We start from the raw sequence: 21,010 nt of genomic DNA, 5'->3' as shown, positions 1-21,010 counted from the left end.
CACTCCCAGTTTTGTTGTGGATGGTATTGCTCAGTCTTTAGTAGAGGAACAGGATCTGCTTACCCTTCCAGAGCATGTAAGATCACTCCCAGTTTTGTTGTGGATGCATGGTATTGCTCAGTTTTTAGTTGTTTTTTCAGGTTTTAGAAATTGATATTAAGTTAATAGGTTGAGGGTTTTTAACATCCAGATATTTAGATCATAACAATTATCCTGTGTGTTTTGTCATTACAAAAAAAGACACGAATTGAGTGTTTCCTTTAAATTCAAATTCAAATATAATATTTTTGTAACCTGGATTATGTTTGGACAATGTTGACATATTTCATGACAATTCCATTTTCATATTTTGCATGTCCTAAGCATAATTTGTAGATACAAAAATCAGATTTTAGATTTTTTGCAGATGCAACATAGTGGTGATAACGCTAAATGCTGCAATCAGTTTATAATTTGGCTGTAAGTATAAAAAAGAATGCAAAGCAATGCACCTTAATCTCCAATAGAGACAATTACTTCTTGATTCAAATATAAAAAAGACTTAATGCCTTATTATAGCCTTTACTTTTAAATGCTACCCCTAAAAAAGCTATATACCACACCCAATATGCTCTGACATGGAATTAAAAAAATCATCACTCAATCAGAAAGCTGTCTTTTAGACATTTTCAACTTTACTGTTTTAGACAAATTTTCTTGCCATGCAATGCATTTAATCAGCCTCAGAAAATTGTATAATTTTTAATTTTTTCATACGAAATTGATATGATAATTATGGATATATATATATATACAGCTAACATGGCAGTCCAATATCTTGGTTCAATGTTCGGTCTTCTATTTGAATATTTGATAAAGGTGTTGACTCATGGCTTAGTTGTAACATTGTACTAGGAGATGTACTATGTGTACTTTGATTTTCGTTGTTAGAGACACCATACACTATTTCATTGTCCTCGATATCGTAACATGGAACTGAACTTGGTGCAGGGTTTGCCGCCGCAGCGGCTGTTATTTGTTGGTTCATCAGATTGGCAATAGTTGTCAAGCGGTATTGTCGGTAACGATCACAATAGATATATTTTGCTAGTAAGTGAATATGTCTGTCGAACAGAATGTAGATCATTGGCTGTATGCTTCCTTGTGTCCATGCAATAAAACTAAATGATTGGTAAACTTTCGGAGATACTTTGAAGTGCACATCTATTAATAGTAACAAAAATAGCGGGGTACCAACAAATCACAAAGGCAATAGTGTTGAGAATGAACATTTTTGCGCGATGGCTGGAATCATTTATGAAATTTTGAACATTACAAGAAGACAGTGTTTCATCTGTTATTGTAAGAGAAGAACGCACAAGCATTGATACACGATTTGTATGGTTCACTTGAATTTCTTTATATAACTTACATATGAAGTGGATAATTCCTATAATTGCTAGGGTGGATATTGCAATCCACATTGCATGAGCCACATATCCCGTCTCTTTGCCCAAGACGAATGAGCAGCTGCCGATTTCAGGATGAAAATCAAAATATCCACCTATCAATGTCGGACCAAGATGCAACACTGTACTAGCTATGTAAACAAGTATTATTCCAAATAGAATACAACACAATGATCCTCGTGAATTTCCACCGATATTTATTTCTCCAAATGTATAAGCCTCTGTACATACCATGGCCAGCATGTTAAACACAGAGGCAGTTACAATTAATACGTAAGTTGCTCCAAAGAAATCACAATCAGCAGGTTTCTTTTGCGTAACAAGATTGTTCGCTATTGGAATGCAATAAGCTGCTTTCAGGCAATCCAAAAAGCAAGCATGTATTAGAAAGGCACTTGTCATTTTCCTCAATGTTTGTCGTATAAATACAAACAATACTACCACAAGGTTTAGTAATATCCCAAGAACAGCCACAAAGTAGAGATAATATGCCTCTTGATGGAAGGTATTTTTTATGGAATGGTCATTCTTATCCTCCACTGATTTTTCCATATAGGTTTGGATAGCTCGGTCATCTTGGAGGAAATTATCGTCGTGGACCGGAATCACATATGAGTGGTTGACCATCGTGATCTTGTCAGCAGAAGGATTGTTTTTATTCTCTTGCTGTGATTCGTCATACTACCACTACTCCATAGCCTGCGAACCAAAAAAAAAAAATTGATAAGAGTTATATAACAAGTTGTACAGTTAATTTATTATATAATCAGCTGATAGTTGGCATGTTTTTTGTTGAAGAAGACTCATGTATTAATTGTAACAGCTTTTGCTTGTCGAGTATGCAGGTGTTGTCAATGACAGATATTCGAGGGTTTCTTTAGGAGGAAAATAATATGCAAATAGTAAAGATTACGCATGGGGTACATGTTGGGGACATGTCACATATTGTCAAGAAAATAAGCATGATTCAGTACATGTATCAAAATATTCTTTACGTTTATATCATTTTCAATGATTATATCTGTTACCAAAAATAAAGGGTCAATAGCTAAGATGGTAGCATTTTATTTTTCTCAAAATATATTTATAAGTTAGTTAAAAATATGTAAAGGTTATGAAACCTTCCCCATGTCTCTCCTTTTCAAATTTTTATATTTTCACATTAAATGAAAATAAATTTTTTCTTTTTTCATGAAAATGTAGAAACTTTTTTGTTTTAAATTGTATCATAAAACTAGATACTAATTCCAAAGTAATTGTCTTGACATGTATTCTTCAAGCCAGTTAAACGATTGCCCCGTTAATATCTTCTCCCTTTTTTTTTAACAAACAATTACCTCTTTTCCCCTTCTGTCCTCCCAAAAAAAAAAAAAAATAAATGTAAGAGATGTGTCAGCTTGTCAAAATCAAAGTACTTACGTACTGAGCTGTGTCTTTAAGAGAATACAAGTGTAACTTACTGTGATGAAAACATGAATTATATGATCCTTAATTCTTTAGGTAATTCCACATCAGGGAACGAATGCATTCTGTGTAAAAGCCTGATATTATTTATATATAGAGAATGAAATTCTTCTCATACTTTTGACGAAAAACATCAAAATGTTTGTAAACTAAAGTTAACATAGTATTGCTTTGAACAGCAATAAATTTTACATCTTGCAAATCTTAACAGCTCAAGACTTACTTTGTTGATAAAACACTTTAGATGCATACAAATTAATGGCTTATTGTGTTCAGAATGAATGTGTTTTTCCTGTATTTTTTGTTTCATATGGCATGGAAATTTGGTAAAAAGGACATAAAATGTCTGACCACCCATTTTCATGCCACACACTAAAGTCGTTTGTTGCTCTAATTGTATACATTTAAAGATTACTTATTTGAGTGGAGAAATTAAGTTTGGTGCTTAATGGTTGAAGTAAAAATTCCCAAGAACATGCAATACAAGTTGTGGATCATTTGTTTACAAAGTTACCGATGTGATGGCAATTATACATGTATTCTTATAAAGTGGTACTTCAAGTTTGTATCTTCTTGTCTATACTGTTTAATCTTTTTATTTGACAACATTGTCTGTGAAAGTACTGATTGCAGGAAACTAATATTGAAGTGAACTTTACTGGTTGGAATTAGCTTGCTTTTTTTTTTTTGCCATATGGAAAAATTGACTGCAATTGAATTAACATTATTGCCCTGCAAGCTGTTACCTGTAGAACAATACTACCTGAGGAGCTAGATATGGGATCTCATATTAAGTTTATTACATACTTTGTACCAATTCTACAAGCAAATTATAGGTTGTGGGGGAAAATTCTACTTCAAAAGAATAAGAATTTACAAACTTTACCCTGTATTTTCTTTCAAATTCAATCTCAACTGGATTTTATGCCATGCCTATGATAGGAAACATTATTTTTTCTAGTCTGCATCTGTCCATCTGTCTGTTCATCCCTCCCCATATTAGGATAATGTTTTTGGTAAGGACATAGTTTGACATGAAGTTTCGCTCACATCAACTTGAAACTTAAAATTGAGAATGGAAATGGGGAATGTGTCAAAGAGACAACAACCCGACCGAAGAGCAGAAAACAGCCATAGGCCACCTATGGGTCTTCAACACAGCGAGAAAATCCTGCATCCGGAGTCAGGCTTCAGCTGGTATACATGTTTATTATGATGGGAACTTTTAAAAACCAAATTAGGGTTTTGATCCTTAATTCCAGGTTCACTGAACATGAAGAGGTAATATTGTGAGGAGGGCACATATTCTTCTTTACATATTTAATTGTGATATTGTGAGGAGGGCATAGTGTCCCAGGACACATATTCTTCTTTACATATTTAATTGTGATATTGTGAGGAGGGCATAGTGTCCCAGGACACATATTTTTCTTTACATATTTAATTGTGATATTGTGAGGAGGGCATAGTGTCCCAGGACACATATTCTTCTTTACATATTTAATTGTGATATTGTGAGGAGGGCATAGTGTCCCAGGACACATATTTTTCTTTACATATTTAATTGTGATATTGTGAGGAGGGCATAGTGTCCCAGGACACATATTCTTCTTTACATATTTAATTGTGATATTGTGAGGAGGGCATAGTGTCCCAGGACACATATTCTTCTTTACATGTTTAATTGTGATATTGTGAGGAGGGCATAGTGTCCCAGGACACATATTCTTATTTACATATTTAATTAAAATTTGAAAATATATATTAAAGTCTGGAAATTCTTGACCTTATTTTAATTACGCAAACATGAAAATAGAGAAATATTTAATACACAAAAAATTTAAATAGTTATGTAATGAACTTCAGGATAATTCGACAATTCAATACATTAGCTTAGCTTTGTATATGAAAGGAGTTTGAAAGTCTGGTCCTGAATTGTCAACACATATTTACTAATGTTATGAAATTTGTACTCCTTCCAGTAAACTTCTGTAGCATTATGTCCATTTGTTATGATGTTGATAGTTTCAACAATGAATTATATAATCTTATGAAATTTGACACATGAGTACAGTGGTGAGAGAGTACATCTAAATATCTAGATTTATTGACATATTGAGTATTAAGAATTAATTTATAATGAAAACCAGCTAATTATTTACATATGCATATTACAAAAATTAGGGGATTTATTAATGAATAATAACTTAGAATAACAACATTCATTGCCCATGACACTGTACAAACAAAGTCTCACTTAAGTTATATTATAGTCATATATAAAGGTCAGACAAAGAATGAATTTGGGGTGCGAGTCACTTACTATTTTAGAGTTATGTCCCTTTATCACTTGGAAAATTGCCAATTTTTTCGTTTCTGCACTCTAACTTAAGTTTTCCTCATCCAAATTTTATGAAACTCATACACAATGCGAAGAACCACAACTGGCAGACAGAGTTCAAATTTTGGCAGTATGTCATTAACGGTTCTTGAGTTAAGCTCCTTTAAGATTTGGAAAATTGAAAAATTTTCAGTTTCCGCACTCTTAACTTAAGTTTGTCTCTTCCAAATTTTATTAGTTATGCCCCTTTTTAACTTGGAAAATTGCTTGAATTGGGGGCTTTTGTTTCCTCAGAAACATTTTTCTTTTATTTACATATGGTTTAATTGAATTGTCATTGAAACTTTTGCACTATAGTACAATATAATTCTAAAATTTTTATAATAATGTCAAGACATTATTTACCGCTGGGAAGACATTTGATTAAGACATGGATAGATTCTGATGATATCCATTGCAAATTTTATGTAAAATATGTTCAAATCAGGCTGCACGGATATGTAGCATTTTGTTGCAACACAATTAAGGTTAATGCGTTTGAATGCTAATGATAAATTATTTTGTTATTTTATTTCTGCTGTAACATACATAATGTTGAACTATGTTCTAATTTGATTTACACAAGTTCATTAGGGTCGCTATGTCATTGTTAATTGAGACAAGTAGAACTGTTTTATATCATTGGAAGTATTCTCAGACATTCTAAGCTTTCATCCACATTCAGGTCTTTCTCATATACACTTGTTAAAATTGATGTATAATAATGTTTGGTGAAAGTTGGTATATTATTAATGTAATAACATAGTATTACCAAACATGGTACCAGTAAACAATCAATATACAGTCAATAAGAATCTTAGCGCCTGAATCAATCTGGGTGAGAATAAGAGAAAAAAATCATAATCAAAATTAAAAAAAAAAATGTAACAACTCTTATATTACATGTATAACAACATTTTAGGGATTGCATGCTGCAGTAACAACATTTTAGGGATTGCATGCTGCAGTAATTGGTTTGTGAGCAATATTGATTTCAATACCAGATGATTGTTTAGATAAATTTAAACTGATTAAAATGACCATGCATGTATAAGAAAATTGGTTAATCGACATGCATGGTTTTGGTTGTAATTGCAAATTATATTCAATGTTTTTACTGTTTCAATGACAAATGATATTTCATGCATATTCAGTATGGCAAATATAAGTAAATTTGCATAACTTTGATGTGTCTATGAATCTAACAGCAGATGTAAATCTGTGATTAATGCATTCTTGTGGTTAGTGTTTCATTCTCTTTTGATTAGTAATTTACACAGTGATTAAAACATTGACCTTATTTCTTACCAATATCTGCTTTTGTAATAAGAATCTACTTTTAATACAAATGCATATAGCACAAGGTCATACAGTGGTTTTATCATTATGGGGCATTATTTGTGGGTTAACCAAACCACTTAGATTTTAAGGCTAAGATAAAAGAATATTGTTTGGTTTTTATGCACCCACCGTCATCGAAGGGGGCATCAAGTTTTACCCTTGTCCATACGTACGTCCTAAATTTGGTTTCCATTCTCTAACTTTAGTTTGCCTCAACCAAATGTTATGAAACTTATACATAATGCTAATATTACCACAAAGTACATATCAAGTTAGAATTTGGGTGGCGTCACTTTTACCATTCTCGAGTAATGCTCATTATAACATTATATGCAAGAAGGGGCATCATCTGTATCCCATAGAAGCCATGCTCCATTTATTTGAAAAATAGAATGGTATTTTTCTCCCAAGGATTACTCACTTAAGTTCTCTGTCTGTTCCTAGTGAAAGCTGGGTTGGTAATATTGAATAAATGCTTTTGGCAATTAAATATTCTTTCATTTAACTATTTTTGTTTTTAAATATTCAGATCCACAAGAGTCTTGATTGCAGCAATTTCTTTTGGATAAAATTTTTACATGACAATTCAATAACTATAAATGATTATTTTTCTATTTACAGTTCAGCTGGTACAATTTTTCTTAATTGTATATTGCAAGTAAACATATATAGTTATAAAATCAAAATATAAAAAAAATAGATTTTAATCATTTCATGAAAACAGGTTTTTCACCAAAGTAAATAAACTGAAAGTATTGCATATCAATAAATAGGAAAACAGCTGTTGAAAGTTGACATATGTTTTCAGAGGTATATCTTGCTACAATCACTCCAATTCACTGATCTATCTTGATATCTTTTCTTATTTCTTTTATTTGATATTCTACTTCCTGTCTCATCATATGAATAAAAGGAGATGTCTGGTTGTCACGAAATAGAAGTTCTGTCATAATATAAGTTCCAAGTGGAAGAAATATTCTGTAATATTATTTCCAATGGAACAAATATTACGGTATTTGTTTCTTACGGAATAAAGGGAGTAGAATATTTGTTCCAACAGAAACAGATATTATGATATTGTTTATAACAAAGTTTCCAGGGGAACTTCTGTTAGGTGGAACAAATATACGTTGACAGGATTATACATCAATGATAACACAAAAATAAACAAAGATATATCTGGAGGTGAGACAACAAAGGGTCTTCATCAGTACAGCAATCCAACAACACATAAAACCAGAAGACATCTGAAGGTTAACATACAGGACCTATAGTTGTTATTTTCTACAGCCATTAGTTTCTAGTGGAGAGTTGTCTCATTGGCAATATAATACCACATCTTTGTATTTATATATTCAACAATGGACAGTGCCTATACAAATTTATCCATAAAGCTTTTAACTGCCAGTGGATCTTGTCTGTATTATAAAAGTCTGGTCCATTCATTTGTCTCATATTAGGCGTAAGTTTTTGGTCAAGTTATTTTAGTTGTGATAACATGATCAACTTGAAAATTGTAATCATAATGATGAGAGAAATATAATGTAAGCAGTGTTTGTTAACTAATGTATTTTACTAATAAATAGACTTAGTTTTTACAGTTAAACATTCAGATTTAGTCTTACTAATTTTTCAATCATCAATAACTTTGTTAAAACTTCATGGAGTTTTAGGAAATTTAGACAGAAGCTTGTTTATGACCAAAAGCAAGTATCCAGAGCAAAATTCTGAAAATATTTATTTTCATTTTTCCATATTTTACTGATAAATGGACGTATCTTTTTACAGTTAACAAGTAGATACAGTCTGAGGTCAAAGTTTGTTACACATCAATTACTTTGTAAAACATTCATAGAATTTTATGAAACTTTGCAGAAGCTTTTTAATGATTGAGAGATAATGTCAAATGAAAACCATTGAAAATATTTTTTTTTTTCATTTTTTCATTTTTAGCATTTTTCTGATAGATGGACTTCATTTTTTTACTGTTAACGTTTGCAGACAGTCTGGGATTAAACTTTTTTGACATGACTAATTTATAAACCTTCATGGATTGCTATGAAATTTGGACAGAAGCTAATCTACAAGACCATGAAATAGTATGTAAAGAAAAGGTTTGATTTTTTTTTTAAATTCTGTATTTTACTGATAAATGGACTCACTTTTTTTTAAGTCAACATTACACTTTTACACTGACAGCAGCAATGACACAGTCAAAACACAGGGTTCACTGGAACCCCTTACAAATTTTCAAAATTTGTGTAGTCTATAATGATACAACCCACAGGTTGAGTATTACCTATTTTGTACAATGCTGTGGTTTGAGATGCATATGTACTTTAATATTCTAGATTAACTCTTATCTCATTTGTAACATATTGATTTTATGGTTTCAGTTTCAAATTAACTTTTCATCAAAAATCAGATTGATATGCTATAGGTTGTTTATGATACCAACAACATTGCCTTGGAATTTAGTTGTATTTAGCATTTCTCTTCAACAATTAGCATCAATTCATTTACATTCTTACTAAGATATTTTGACTTTTCAGATGTGTATACAGTACAAAACAATTTTTTTAACTATCTTTGCTTTTTTTTAATATTTTACTTTAAATTTATATTACAGTTAAAAAAAATTTGTGAAATCCACATGAAGGGGGCAGACTATCCTAAAAATTAAATTTTGGTGTGCTATTGATAAAGGTTTTTCCGTTTTTAATTTCCTTGGAGTTTGGTATTTTTGTTATTTTACTTTTTTGAAGCACTTTTGTACAGAGATACCTTTTTCGGGAAAGCTCAAATCTAAAAATTTGAAAGGCAGATTTAAATCATACTTAAAAATATTATTGAGTCAATTGATTTAGGACTTTGATAGTAAAATGAAACTAATAACATTTATCCCATTTGGTATACTTGTAAATGTTATATGCCCTTGAATAATTTTCTGATCCTCTATTCATACTTTGCTACAGCAGTGCAGCAAAAACTTTATTCTGAAAAGATTTTATTTAAGCATATACTGGTCCTGCCATTTGATAGTAATCAATATAAGAATAAGTTTTTAATTGGATTCGTTGAATATGACTTCTAATAATAGGATTGCATATTGATGAAGCCTTGGTTTTAAATGAGGGTCTAGATTGTGAGAGGGGGGTGTTCATTTTGTGATATTCTTTAAACTTTTAAACCATTTTTCTGAATTGTTTATTTTCTTTGCCACCCTTGTTTTATTCTATAGTGCTTGTAATGTTAGAGACTTTATTATCTACAATTCTCTTCTATGCATATCACCATCTCACTCAGATGTCATGTTGAAAGAAAAAAAGAAAATGATGCTATCATATATTATGTTAAACAATTAAGAATATAATGATCCAGCCTTCAAAATTTCGTGTTTTTGTCTCTATCTAAATTTTCATGGGGATTTAATTTCGTGGTTTCCATTAAGGTAGATAGGGTGTCTTCCTCCATCTTGGATTTTGAAATACCAGAAAACAATCGGTCTAGATCTATAATAAAAGGTGCAAATTTTGAGAGTAGTAGGTAATTCATGTGTAAGAATTTTCATTTCAATATAGAAAATGACATATTTTATCATATTTATGGTTGTATTTTACAAAAAAACAGAATACTTTTGTTTGATTCTATATTTTCCAACTTTGCCACATAAGGGGAGGCAACTCAAAAGTAAGGGCAGATAATTCACATAAAGTTACTTTTACTATAGAATGTGTTAGGAATTTACCTATTTTATTATGTAGCAAGAAAATGGGTCCGGTGACCCCATTTTTTCTTTTTCTTATCTGAAATCATACTATTAGAGCTATCTTCTCATATTTTATCTCAAAATTCTATGGTGTAGTTTTCATTTTATGGCAGAAAATTGGGTTTTCCATGCATAATCTATACAAAATCTGTCAATTTTGCACAACCTGTAGCGTGAAAATAAGGCCCGTGACCCATTCTTTTTATTATTTTTTTTAAAAAAGCATGGTATAAACTACATTTTGGCAAATTATTAAAAAATTCTATAGATTATAATTTAGACACCCCATCTACCTTAAATGGAAGTAATATTATATGTAGGTTAAATTTTCGTGGGGTTTTTTATTTCGTGGATATATTGTTTCCACGAAATAAACGAAATTAAATCCTCCATGAAAATTTCTGCTTTTACAGTATATGTATATTATCCATGTTTATATATAGGACCCATTTATAAATTCTCAAGACTGAGTTGCATTCAAATGAAATGTAAATGATTTGAAGTGGAGATGTATCTTTTAATCAATTGCATATACATCTTTTCTGCCTATAATTTTGTGGAATATCAACATCAATCTTGTATTCATATTATGTCTTATTCCTGAAAGACAAGTCCAGATGATAAATAGATTAGGTTGATTATAGATCTTCTATTGTGAATATTTTTATAGGTCAATGCTATTTTGTCTTTCTGTGAAGACAACAAACATCACTTGTGGGTACTTTAACCAATATAACAATAGAAAGAACATGACATAACAAAACATTCCAATCATCCCTAGGGGATTTCTCCATTTAAAGATACAGCTATTTGACTGCATTGCAATCTCACTTCATTGGAGTAAATCAGTACTTTTATTGTATTTTCCATTGATGTGTTTTGCCCATATATTATATGTCCATCTGTATCAAATAGTACTCTGTCAGTCAGGTTAATTGAGGCATGTAGCCTAGAATTCTATCTATCTATCGATAAGTGTTTACTGCTATTTAACCATCTAGGAATGAGTACATGATCTTAAAGACATTTTCGATTTCCAGTCATTATATTGAGATGAGACAAGTTGTTGACTTTTTTGTTGTTTTGATCATGAAGATCAACTGAATAGTTTGGTTCATAGTAAAAGCTAACAATATTTACAGGCGATAATAAAGGGAACACCAGCAAATAATGTTAGTATCCCAACCAATTTGTAGGTCAGGGAGTGGATGGTTTGGTTGAACCTGTATGGTGTAACCATTTTTTTAAGGATAGGTATTGGATGGTCTGGTTGGAAGTGTTTAGTGCACAAACATTTTTTGAGGATAGGCATTGGATGGTCTGGTTGAAAGCGTTTAGTGCACAAACATTTTTTGAGGATAGGCATTGGATGGTCTGGTTGAAAGCGTTTAGTGCACAAACATTTTTTGAGGATAGGCATTGGATAGTCTGGTTGAAAGCGTTTAGTGCACAAACATTTTTTGAGGATGGGCATTGGATGGTCTGGTTGGAAGTGTTTAGTGCACAAACATTTTTAGAGGATAAGCATTGGATGGTCTAGTTGGAAGTGTTTAGTGCACAAACAATTTTTGAGGATGGCGATTGGATGGTCTGGTTGGAAGTGTTAAGTGCACACACATTTTTTGAGGATAGACATTGGATGGTCTGGTTGGAAGGGTTTATTGTACACACATATTTTGATGATAACTATTTGATGGTCTGGTTGGAAGTGTTAAGTGCACAAACATTTTTTGAGGATAGGCATTCGGATGGTCTGTTTGAAAGTGTTTAGTGCACAAACATTTTTTTAGGATAGGCATTGGATGGTCTGGTTAGAAGTGTTTAGTGCACACACATTTTTTAGGATAGCATTGGATGTTCTGGTTGGAAGTTTTTAGTGCACAAACTTTTTTTGAGGATGGGGATTGAATGGTCTGGTTGAAAGTGTTTAGTGTAAAATCTTTTTTTTTATGCTGGGGATTGGATGGTCTGTTTGGAAGTGTTTAGTGCATAAACATTTTTTGAGGATGGGGATTTGATGGTCTGGTTGGAAGTGTTTAGTGCACAAACATTTTTGAGGATGGGGATTGGATGGTCTGGTTGGAAGTGTTCAGTGCACAAACCTTTTATTAAGATAGGCATTGGATGGTCTGGTTGGAAGTGTTTAGTGCATAGACTGTTTTGGAGGATGGGGATTGAGTGGTCTGGTTGGAAATATTTAGTGCACAAACCTTTTTTGATGATAGCCATTGGATAGTCTGGTTGAAAGTGTTCAGTGCACAAACCCTTTTAGAGGATAGGCTTTGGATAGTCTGGTAGAAGTGTTCAGTGCACAATTTTTTTTAGAGGATATGCATTGGATGGTCTGGTTGGAAGAGTTTAGTGAACAAACCTTTTTAGAGGATAGGCATTGGATGGTCTGGTTGGAAGTGTTCAGTGCACAAACCTTTTAAGAGGATAGTCATTGAATGGTCTGGTTGAAGTGTTCAGTGCACACACATTTTTAGAGGATATGCATTGGATGGTCTGGTTAGAAGTGTTCAGTGCACAATCATTTTTAGAGGATAGGCTTTGGATGGTCTGGTAGAAGTGTTCAGTGCACAAACCTTTTTAGAGGATAGGCATTGGATGGTCTGGTTGAAGTGTTCAGTGCACACACATTTTTAGAGGATAGGCATTGGATGGTCTGGTTAGAAGTGTTCAGTGCACAAACCTTTTTAGAGGATAGGCATTGGATCCTCTGGTTGGAAGTGTTCAGTGCACAAACCTTTTTAGAGGATAGGAATTGGTTGGTCTAGTTGAAAGTGTTCAGTGCACAAACATTTTAAAGAATAGGTTTTGGATGGTCTAGCAAGAAGTGTTCAGTGCACAAACCTTTTTAGAGGATAGGCATGGGATGGTCTGTTTGGAAGTGTTCAGTGCACAAACATTTTAGATAATAGGTTGTGGATGGTCTAGTTAGAAGTGTTCAGTGCACAAACCTTTTTAGAGGATAGGCATGGGATGGTCTGTTTGGAAGTGTTCAGTGCACAAACATTTTAGAGAATAGGTTTTGGATGGTCTAGTAAGAAGTGTTCAGTTCACAAACCTTTTTAAAGGATAGGAATTGTATTGTCTGGTTGGAAGTGTTCAGTGCACAAACCTTTTTAGAGGATAGGCATTGGATGGTCTTGTTAGAAGTGTTTAGTGCACAAACCTTTTTAGAGGATAGGCATTGGATGGTCTTGTTAGAAGTGTTTAGTGCACAAACCTTTTTAGAGGATAGGCATTGGATGGTCTTGTTAGAAGTGTTTAGTGCACAAACCTTTTTAGAGGATAGGCATGGGATGGTCTGTTTGGAAGTGTTCAGTGCACAAACATTTTAAAGAATAGGTTTTGGATGGTCTGGTTGGAAGTGTTCAGTGCACAAACATTTTTGGAGGGTAGGCATTTAATTGTCTGGGTGGAAGTGTTCAGTGCACAAACATTTTAGAGGATAGGCTTTGGATGGTCTGGTTGAAGTGTTCAGTGCACAAACCTTTTTAGAGGATAGGAATTGGATTGTCTGGTTGGAAGAGTTTAGTGAACAAACCTTTTTAGAAGATAGGCATTGAATTGTCTGGTTGGAAGAGCTGGTTGGAAGAGTTTATTGAACAAAATTTTTTTGAGGATATGCATTGGATGGTCTGGTTGGAAGAGTACAGTGAACAAACATTCTAATTACTGTGGATTCATTTATTTTCGTGGGTACCAATTTTCGTGGATAAAGGAAAACTTGTTTGTTCGTGGATATTTAAATTCGTGGTTTAGCCGAGGTCTGCATACAAGCCTATAGAAATTTTGTCATTCGTTGAACATTTAATTTCGTGGTTTATCTGTACCAACGAAATCCACGAAAATTGGTATTCAACGAATAATAATGAATCCACAGTATGGCTGGTAACGATTAGTGCACTAGCTATTTTTGAGCATTGCGAATAGTTGATGGTCAAGTTGGCATATGATTGTTGGTATAATTGACAGCTTTATTGGTAAAGGTGTATTTATAAATTATTTGTCCAATTTGTGTTTTCTGAGCATTGGATTGATTGATTGATTGATTGATTGATGATGTTTAACACATCTTTCATCATACTTGGCTACATGTCAGTCAATATTTATTGTTAGAGAAAGCCTGAGTTTCCAGAAAGAACCATAGACCTTTTGCAGGAAAACTGACAATTTAAGTCAGTTAAGGCTGGAGTTGAGCACATCTTGCCATGAGCAGGGTTAAACCTCACAACTCAGTATTGACAGGCTAGTGATAACTGTATATGAACTACTTAGATAATAAGGTCCTTTCTGAGCATTGGAAGTCAACCTTTGAACAAGTAAAGATATTTTCAACCAGAAATATCATGTTTTTCATATTACATAATGCCCCTATACACTTCATTACAACAGTTACATCACAATTTTTATGATAGAATTATGATGTAATAATTAATCTTCATGGAATTTTCCATTAATTGATATGGCTTAGATTTATCCCAACTTTTCATTACATAATGATAGGGTTTATTGTGTTTTAGGATTACGGAATAATACTTATTAATTTATCATTAGAATTTGATCATGATTTATAGGAAATGGGAAAGCCATTTGAATGTGATTCATGTTTATGTTAAGTCTAAAATATGTAAGTTGTGGGTAGAACTGTTACTTCTCATCAATAAACAATTCGTTCATATAGTCTTAGTTTTACTTAATTGTAAAACTTTATCAGGATTTTTTCGGATATTCCTTATTGTTCAGTACATTAAGGCCAGTTTTGACATAATGAGTTTTCAGGTGGCCAAAGTAAGAAATTAAAATCCTGAGAACAGTGGTCAGACTGTTATTTAAACATTTTTGTTAAATTTTATCTATTACTTGCAATTGTACACAGTCTTTCATACAAATCATTTTTATTTAATTTCATAACAATTTCAGCTTTATAAGTAAATATTAGATATATTTTTTTAGCTTTTCATTAGCAAATTTACATTCACTTGCCTGAGGCATATCAAAGTTTATTGTTGTTAAACTTGACTAAATTTGATTGACTGCAAGTCGAGAAGTTAAAATTTCTGCTTTTTGAAACTTGACCTGCTTTAATACCCTCACGAAAAGAGTCTGTGATCTGTTTGAACACAAATAAAATTACATAATAACAATGTTTTTAATTCATGACTTAGAAAGTTGCAATAACATATAAGTTTGAATCAAACCTGCCAATCTCTCCTGCTTTGTGAAGGAGACTCCCCTAAAAACGACCAAAATCAGAACAGATAATTGACTAAGATAGAAGATAAAGAATTGTGACAAGTTGTACTTTAACATATTTTTTTTTTAAATTTCAAGGAAACATTTATTGAATCAGATACACTGTTTTATTTCTTTGATAGAAGGTTATATTGTAGTGCAGGTCACATCACCTGAAAAAGCCATGTGTCCAGAGGAAGTTATGATTAAAAGAAAGAAGTTTGGCAAGTTAGACATGCTTTTAATTGTATACATGTAACCATCTGTTGCCAGATCAATAGAAGATTAAAGGAAAGATTTTATTGTATCAACATGATTTCATACTGCAGTAAACGGATGATTTCATTTCATCAACATGATTTCATGTTACTTTGCAGTGAGTCAATAACAGTTGTGATTTTCAAGGACATTCTTTTGTTAGAAGGAGGGGAAAATGTAATGTTTATTGATATATACTTCAGTACCCTTCTGATAGTTGATGATTTTACAGATGGAAATAGGCATAAGGCATTACATTCATCAAGATAAGATAGATGTTCTCACATAAAATGTATATGAAACTTATTACCCACAATTATATACTCAGTTAATTCAGAATTATTTCTTTTTTCTAAGTAACCAGAGTATTGTTTATCATTAAGTCCAAAGTTGGGTTTTTCTTACTATCATTGAATATTGTGATGCATTCAGCAGAGGTAGACACTATAGCAGTATTGTCACTAAAATAAAGCTCATTTTTGGTCATTTAAACTAATAATATAGAATGACGAATCAGTCATTGTCAATGTCCTTGGTTGGGGAAGTTTTGGGTGCCTGCAAGCATGTTTAAGCCTGTCACATTCTGTATGTGACTTGGACTGTCCAAAGTCAGAAGCCTGTTATTCAGTGGGTGTTGTTTGTTACTGAATATCTTTTTGTTTTTCGTTTATGTTTTTGTCCATAAATCAGGTGTTAGTCGTCTTGCTTTAATTGTTTTACATTTGTCATGTCGGGACTTTTATAATTTGCTATGCTTTTGGTGTTTTACTTATTGTTGATGGCTGTACATTGACCTATAGCTGCAAACTTTTATGTTATTTGGTCTCTGGTGGAAAGTTGTCTCATTTGCAATTATACCTATCATCTTATTGTTATCTTAGTTTGACTCACTCATGATCAGCAGTAATCTTAAAAAAAATAAATCTTATGTATATTGCAAAAATTATAATAGCAGCATTTCATTCACTGATTACAATGTAATAAATTTTGTATGGGTTTGTTTGTTTTTATCACTGATTACAGTGAAATAGATTTGACAGTAACTTTTATTTGATTGGATAATATCCTATGAAAATCAAGTAGGTTGTTATTACATCTGAATTTGTCTATGTCACAGAGTTCAGATCATCATGATCATTAGCTATAGTAAATTTTTCAATGATATAAAATTGAATTTAAAATAAACCATTATAGGTTGTGACTTATATATTTAAAGTGTTTTTACATGATATAATCATTGGTTTCCATTTTTTTGTGCAAATTTTCCCATGTGGTTAAGTTCCAATTGATCTTAACCATGTTGGAAATCTTTGCAACTATGTTTATGGAATATTTCTGTTTCTGACACTTATACAGTAGGCTAAAACCTTATGGAATCAGGTATATATACATCATTGTCATGACCATGTCATTTCAAGATACATACTGTATATGTGGGATAATGTTTGTATTTTTGTTTTGTTTTCAGGGATTATTTCTTTAAGATATATTTTACTTCTTGTAATTGTTTTCAAAGTTTCTGGACTTGTATAGTGAGAGCTAGTAGAAATTAAAATGACACTTTTGAAAAAGATGTTTGCTTTAAGATACATTATAAGGATTTTCAGAATTTGTTATTGAAGTTAAAAATATCTATGACGATAATATACTTATAATATTAGTTATTTAAGTGACAGTTGTTTTCAAGTTAATAGTAGTCCATCCTTGTTTTCTGGAAGTAGGATTGATCAATTAAATCTGATACTAAACAGAATTGGGAATTATTCTTGAAAGTTAATTACTGAGAAAAGAAAAGTCTGTTAACAGTCACAGGTCTGCAAATATCTTGTTTTCGTCTGAAACTTTTTCCACTTTTATGACATTTTCCCTGCAAGGTTGCTCTTGTAAACATTGGTCTTTTCGTTTATTTCTCTTATATTTATTCTGCATCCCATTAAGGCCATTCCACATTAAAGCATTTAAATTTCCTTTCTCATCAATGGCCATTGATTTTGTTAAATAATGAAATGCATGTTATAGTCTTACATTTCCTTTTATTTCCTGAAACCATATAATGACTACAAGATTTTTCAAATTAGCATTTTAGGAAAGTAGTCAAGAAATATTTATTCAACTAAGAAAGTAAAGCTTTTAGAGTAATATTCAGTGACTTTGTGTATAAGTGTTAATTGTCACCCCTGCGACAACATAGTGAATATTATGTTGTCAGCAATATCAACATGTTTCAGTCTTGTGCTCAAGTTTTTCAGGCATTATATAATTACTTTAACAAACTTTCTTAAAATTTTTATTAAATTTGGGCAAAAGCCTTTTTTTTTTGTAACAAAGTCACAAAAAGTGACACACAAGGATGCTAAATACTGTCTGAGAAACAGTCTTAACCATGAAAACTTAACATTGACCAATGAACCATGAAAATGAGGTCAAGATAAGAAGAACTCTGTTAGAGAGACATGTGCACCTTGCAAGTATTATGTTGATCATTATAATGATATGAAACTTGGACAGGAGCTGTTTGTCTTAATGGGAGGCATAGGGATGCAAATAATGTCTGAGACACAAATTTAACATTGACCAATGAACCATGGAAATGAGGTCAATGTCACAATATCCCTGTCTGAGACAGTATTAATGTACATTACTAGTTTGGCAGAATCAATTGTAGTACTACATTGTGAATGATTGTTCTGAGAAGACGGCATGATGAACACATGATTATTCATAACTTATATATATATTATAAATCTCATCAAAACAGTTATAACAAAATTAATCTGTGATCCATATCAATAGTTTACTGCAATGATATGGGTGGATAGTGCACTCCAGCTTCCTCCACCAATGAAAACTGACTGCCACGAAAAAGCACAATAGTGCACAAAAAAAGTTAAACACCAACCAATCAATCAATCAATCAATGGAAGGACAAATTATGTAAGGAGTAACCTCCCCTTTTTCATGTCCCTAACCTGTCATCTTATTCAGAAAAGGGAAAAAAATAAACAAGGTGAGGATGTCAAGTTTGCAGAAATAGATGCTTACAATTTAATAGACAATTGTGAATGGTCCATCTGACAGTAAAAAATAACATTTATTAAAGTTTAAAAAAGGAAACAAATGAAAGTGTCCAATAGCTATTAACAGTTTGAAAATTTTAAACATTTCACCATGTATGTTCCCCACTTGTCTATTGATGTGATACTCTAGAAGTTCCTGTCTTTTCCAATGCATTTTAAAGAAATCACACACAGTTGTTTCTTAAAAAATTAAGGAGATGTGGTATATGAGTGCCAATGAGACAACTAATATACAATGAAGACCAATTGATAGTTAAGTCTACCTGCAAGAATAACAGCTTTGAGTTATCTCCCCTTTTTTATTTCTCTTTACCAAGTTAACTGATTTATTCAAAATCATTAAGTTCAACAAAGTGAAATAAAACCCTCAATTATAATATAAAAAAAAATTGTAGAAGTTTATGCACCAGAAGTTTTCTTCACAAAATGGTTAGAATATCAAAACATTTCCCAAAGTGCATAAAGTAAAAATGAAATATTGAGACCTGATTGGTAAATGATTTTTAGACCATCTGTTTCCACAGATCAATAACTGATTATAAAGGATTAACAACATATTGGTTGTCTGTTATATATATTTATAACAACTTGTTTGTAAAACCTGAAGGTCTGCAAAAATAACATGCTGTGTCTTTGTTCTTCTCACAAGTCATTGATGTGCTGTATACTTGATATGTTTGTGGAGATGTATTATTTTATCCTACAGAAGTATATGCATGCTGTATGGAAGGGGTGTCTTATTAATGTTCAATATGTTTTAGTTAAAAAGATTGTGAATGAGAAAACTATCCAACCAGACCAAAAACAAAGACACAAAAAATATGGGATACTCTAGGGTCTTCAACAATGAGCAAAACCCATACCTATAGTTTGTTAATTTAAGAATGACAAATTGATTCATTATTATATTCTGTAATGAGTGGGGGTGGGCTGGAAAAATAAATGCTGTGTATCTATAAGTTACTAATTAATTGATTTTATCTGTATATGATTTGATATTGAAGCATGTAACAATATTGCTGGTGTTATGTCTATTTATTGAAAATGGGATCAAGAAGGATTGAAAAGCAACATGTCTTCAAAGTTCATCAGTGCATGATACAATACAAGTTATGAATAAGATTGCTATCTAAATCAAATGTTTATAAACATGACCTTTGTACTAAACTGTTTCATTCAATACATCTGAGCACCTAACCCACAGCATTGAAGGGGAGAAATATGTTTTAGTCAACTAATACAATAATTGTTTATCATTTGTCCACAACTTGTTATTATTTCTCAAAATCTTTCAAATCTATAGTATATATCTTCTGGAGATATACAATAATACCCAAGAACAAAATCAAATGAGTGATAACTCACATTTGGTGAAAAAAAAAATGGACCTTGTAACTAGATTTTTAAAAATAAGATTCAAGCGTAATTTAAAATTGTGCATTTGATTGAATGTATTGCATATTTATATGCTTCATATAAAGTCTCAAAATAACCCATGCACTGTATATAATATATATGTATCTAAAAAAATGAAAATCAATGAACTAATATGTATGATCAATTTTCATTGAGGACAAACTTCATTCAATAGTTAATAATAATTAAACTGCTGAAAGTTTTCACAATTTTGAAAAAGATGACTTTGATTTTGATTTATTCCAAAACAGCAGCATGCAAAAACAAAATGTCCTAACATAACAAAATCACAAAAAATTGACTTTCTTGACGAGAGTGATTGTAAATCAGTCAAATAATTACATTCTGTCAACTTACTTTAAGGAAGTTTTTCCAATATTTACCGCTGAAAAGACACAACATATAAATCCAGTAGTAAGTCCACACACACACAATCAATTCTGCTTCATGCGACACAATAGAATGCATTCAGTAACATTTGGTAGACTTTAGTAATCTAAACAATATTAGTCAATCAATAATAAAAAGATTTAATAGTCTACCGTAGTAGTATGATTAAACCTGCGGCGTTTTACAGCAAAGACCCTTCAAGTATTTGTTTTGATGTAATTTGGTT

General features: G+C 31.8%; 1 protein-coding gene and 1 pseudogene across 1 annotated transcript in view; one reads left to right on the top strand and one right to left on the bottom strand.

Annotated features, from left to right (window-relative positions):
* Positions 1-21,010, top strand: part of LOC127710467 (protein MTO1 homolog, mitochondrial-like) — a 112,856-nt gene that overhangs the window by 57,405 nt on the left and 34,441 nt on the right. The gene's annotated exons all lie outside the window — the stretch shown is intronic.
* Positions 728-20,915, bottom strand: LOC127710468 (melatonin receptor type 1B-B-like; annotated as a pseudogene).

Source organism: Mytilus californianus, unplaced genomic scaffold, assembly GCF_021869535.1.
Source record: "Mytilus californianus isolate M0D057914Y unplaced genomic scaffold, xbMytCali1.0.p SCAF_8, whole genome shotgun sequence".
NCBI classification, from domain to species: Eukaryota; Metazoa; Mollusca; class Bivalvia; order Mytilida; family Mytilidae; genus Mytilus; species Mytilus californianus.
The sequence above is the reverse complement of the archived record's forward strand: the minus strand, read 5'-3'. Positions and strand labels throughout refer to the sequence as shown.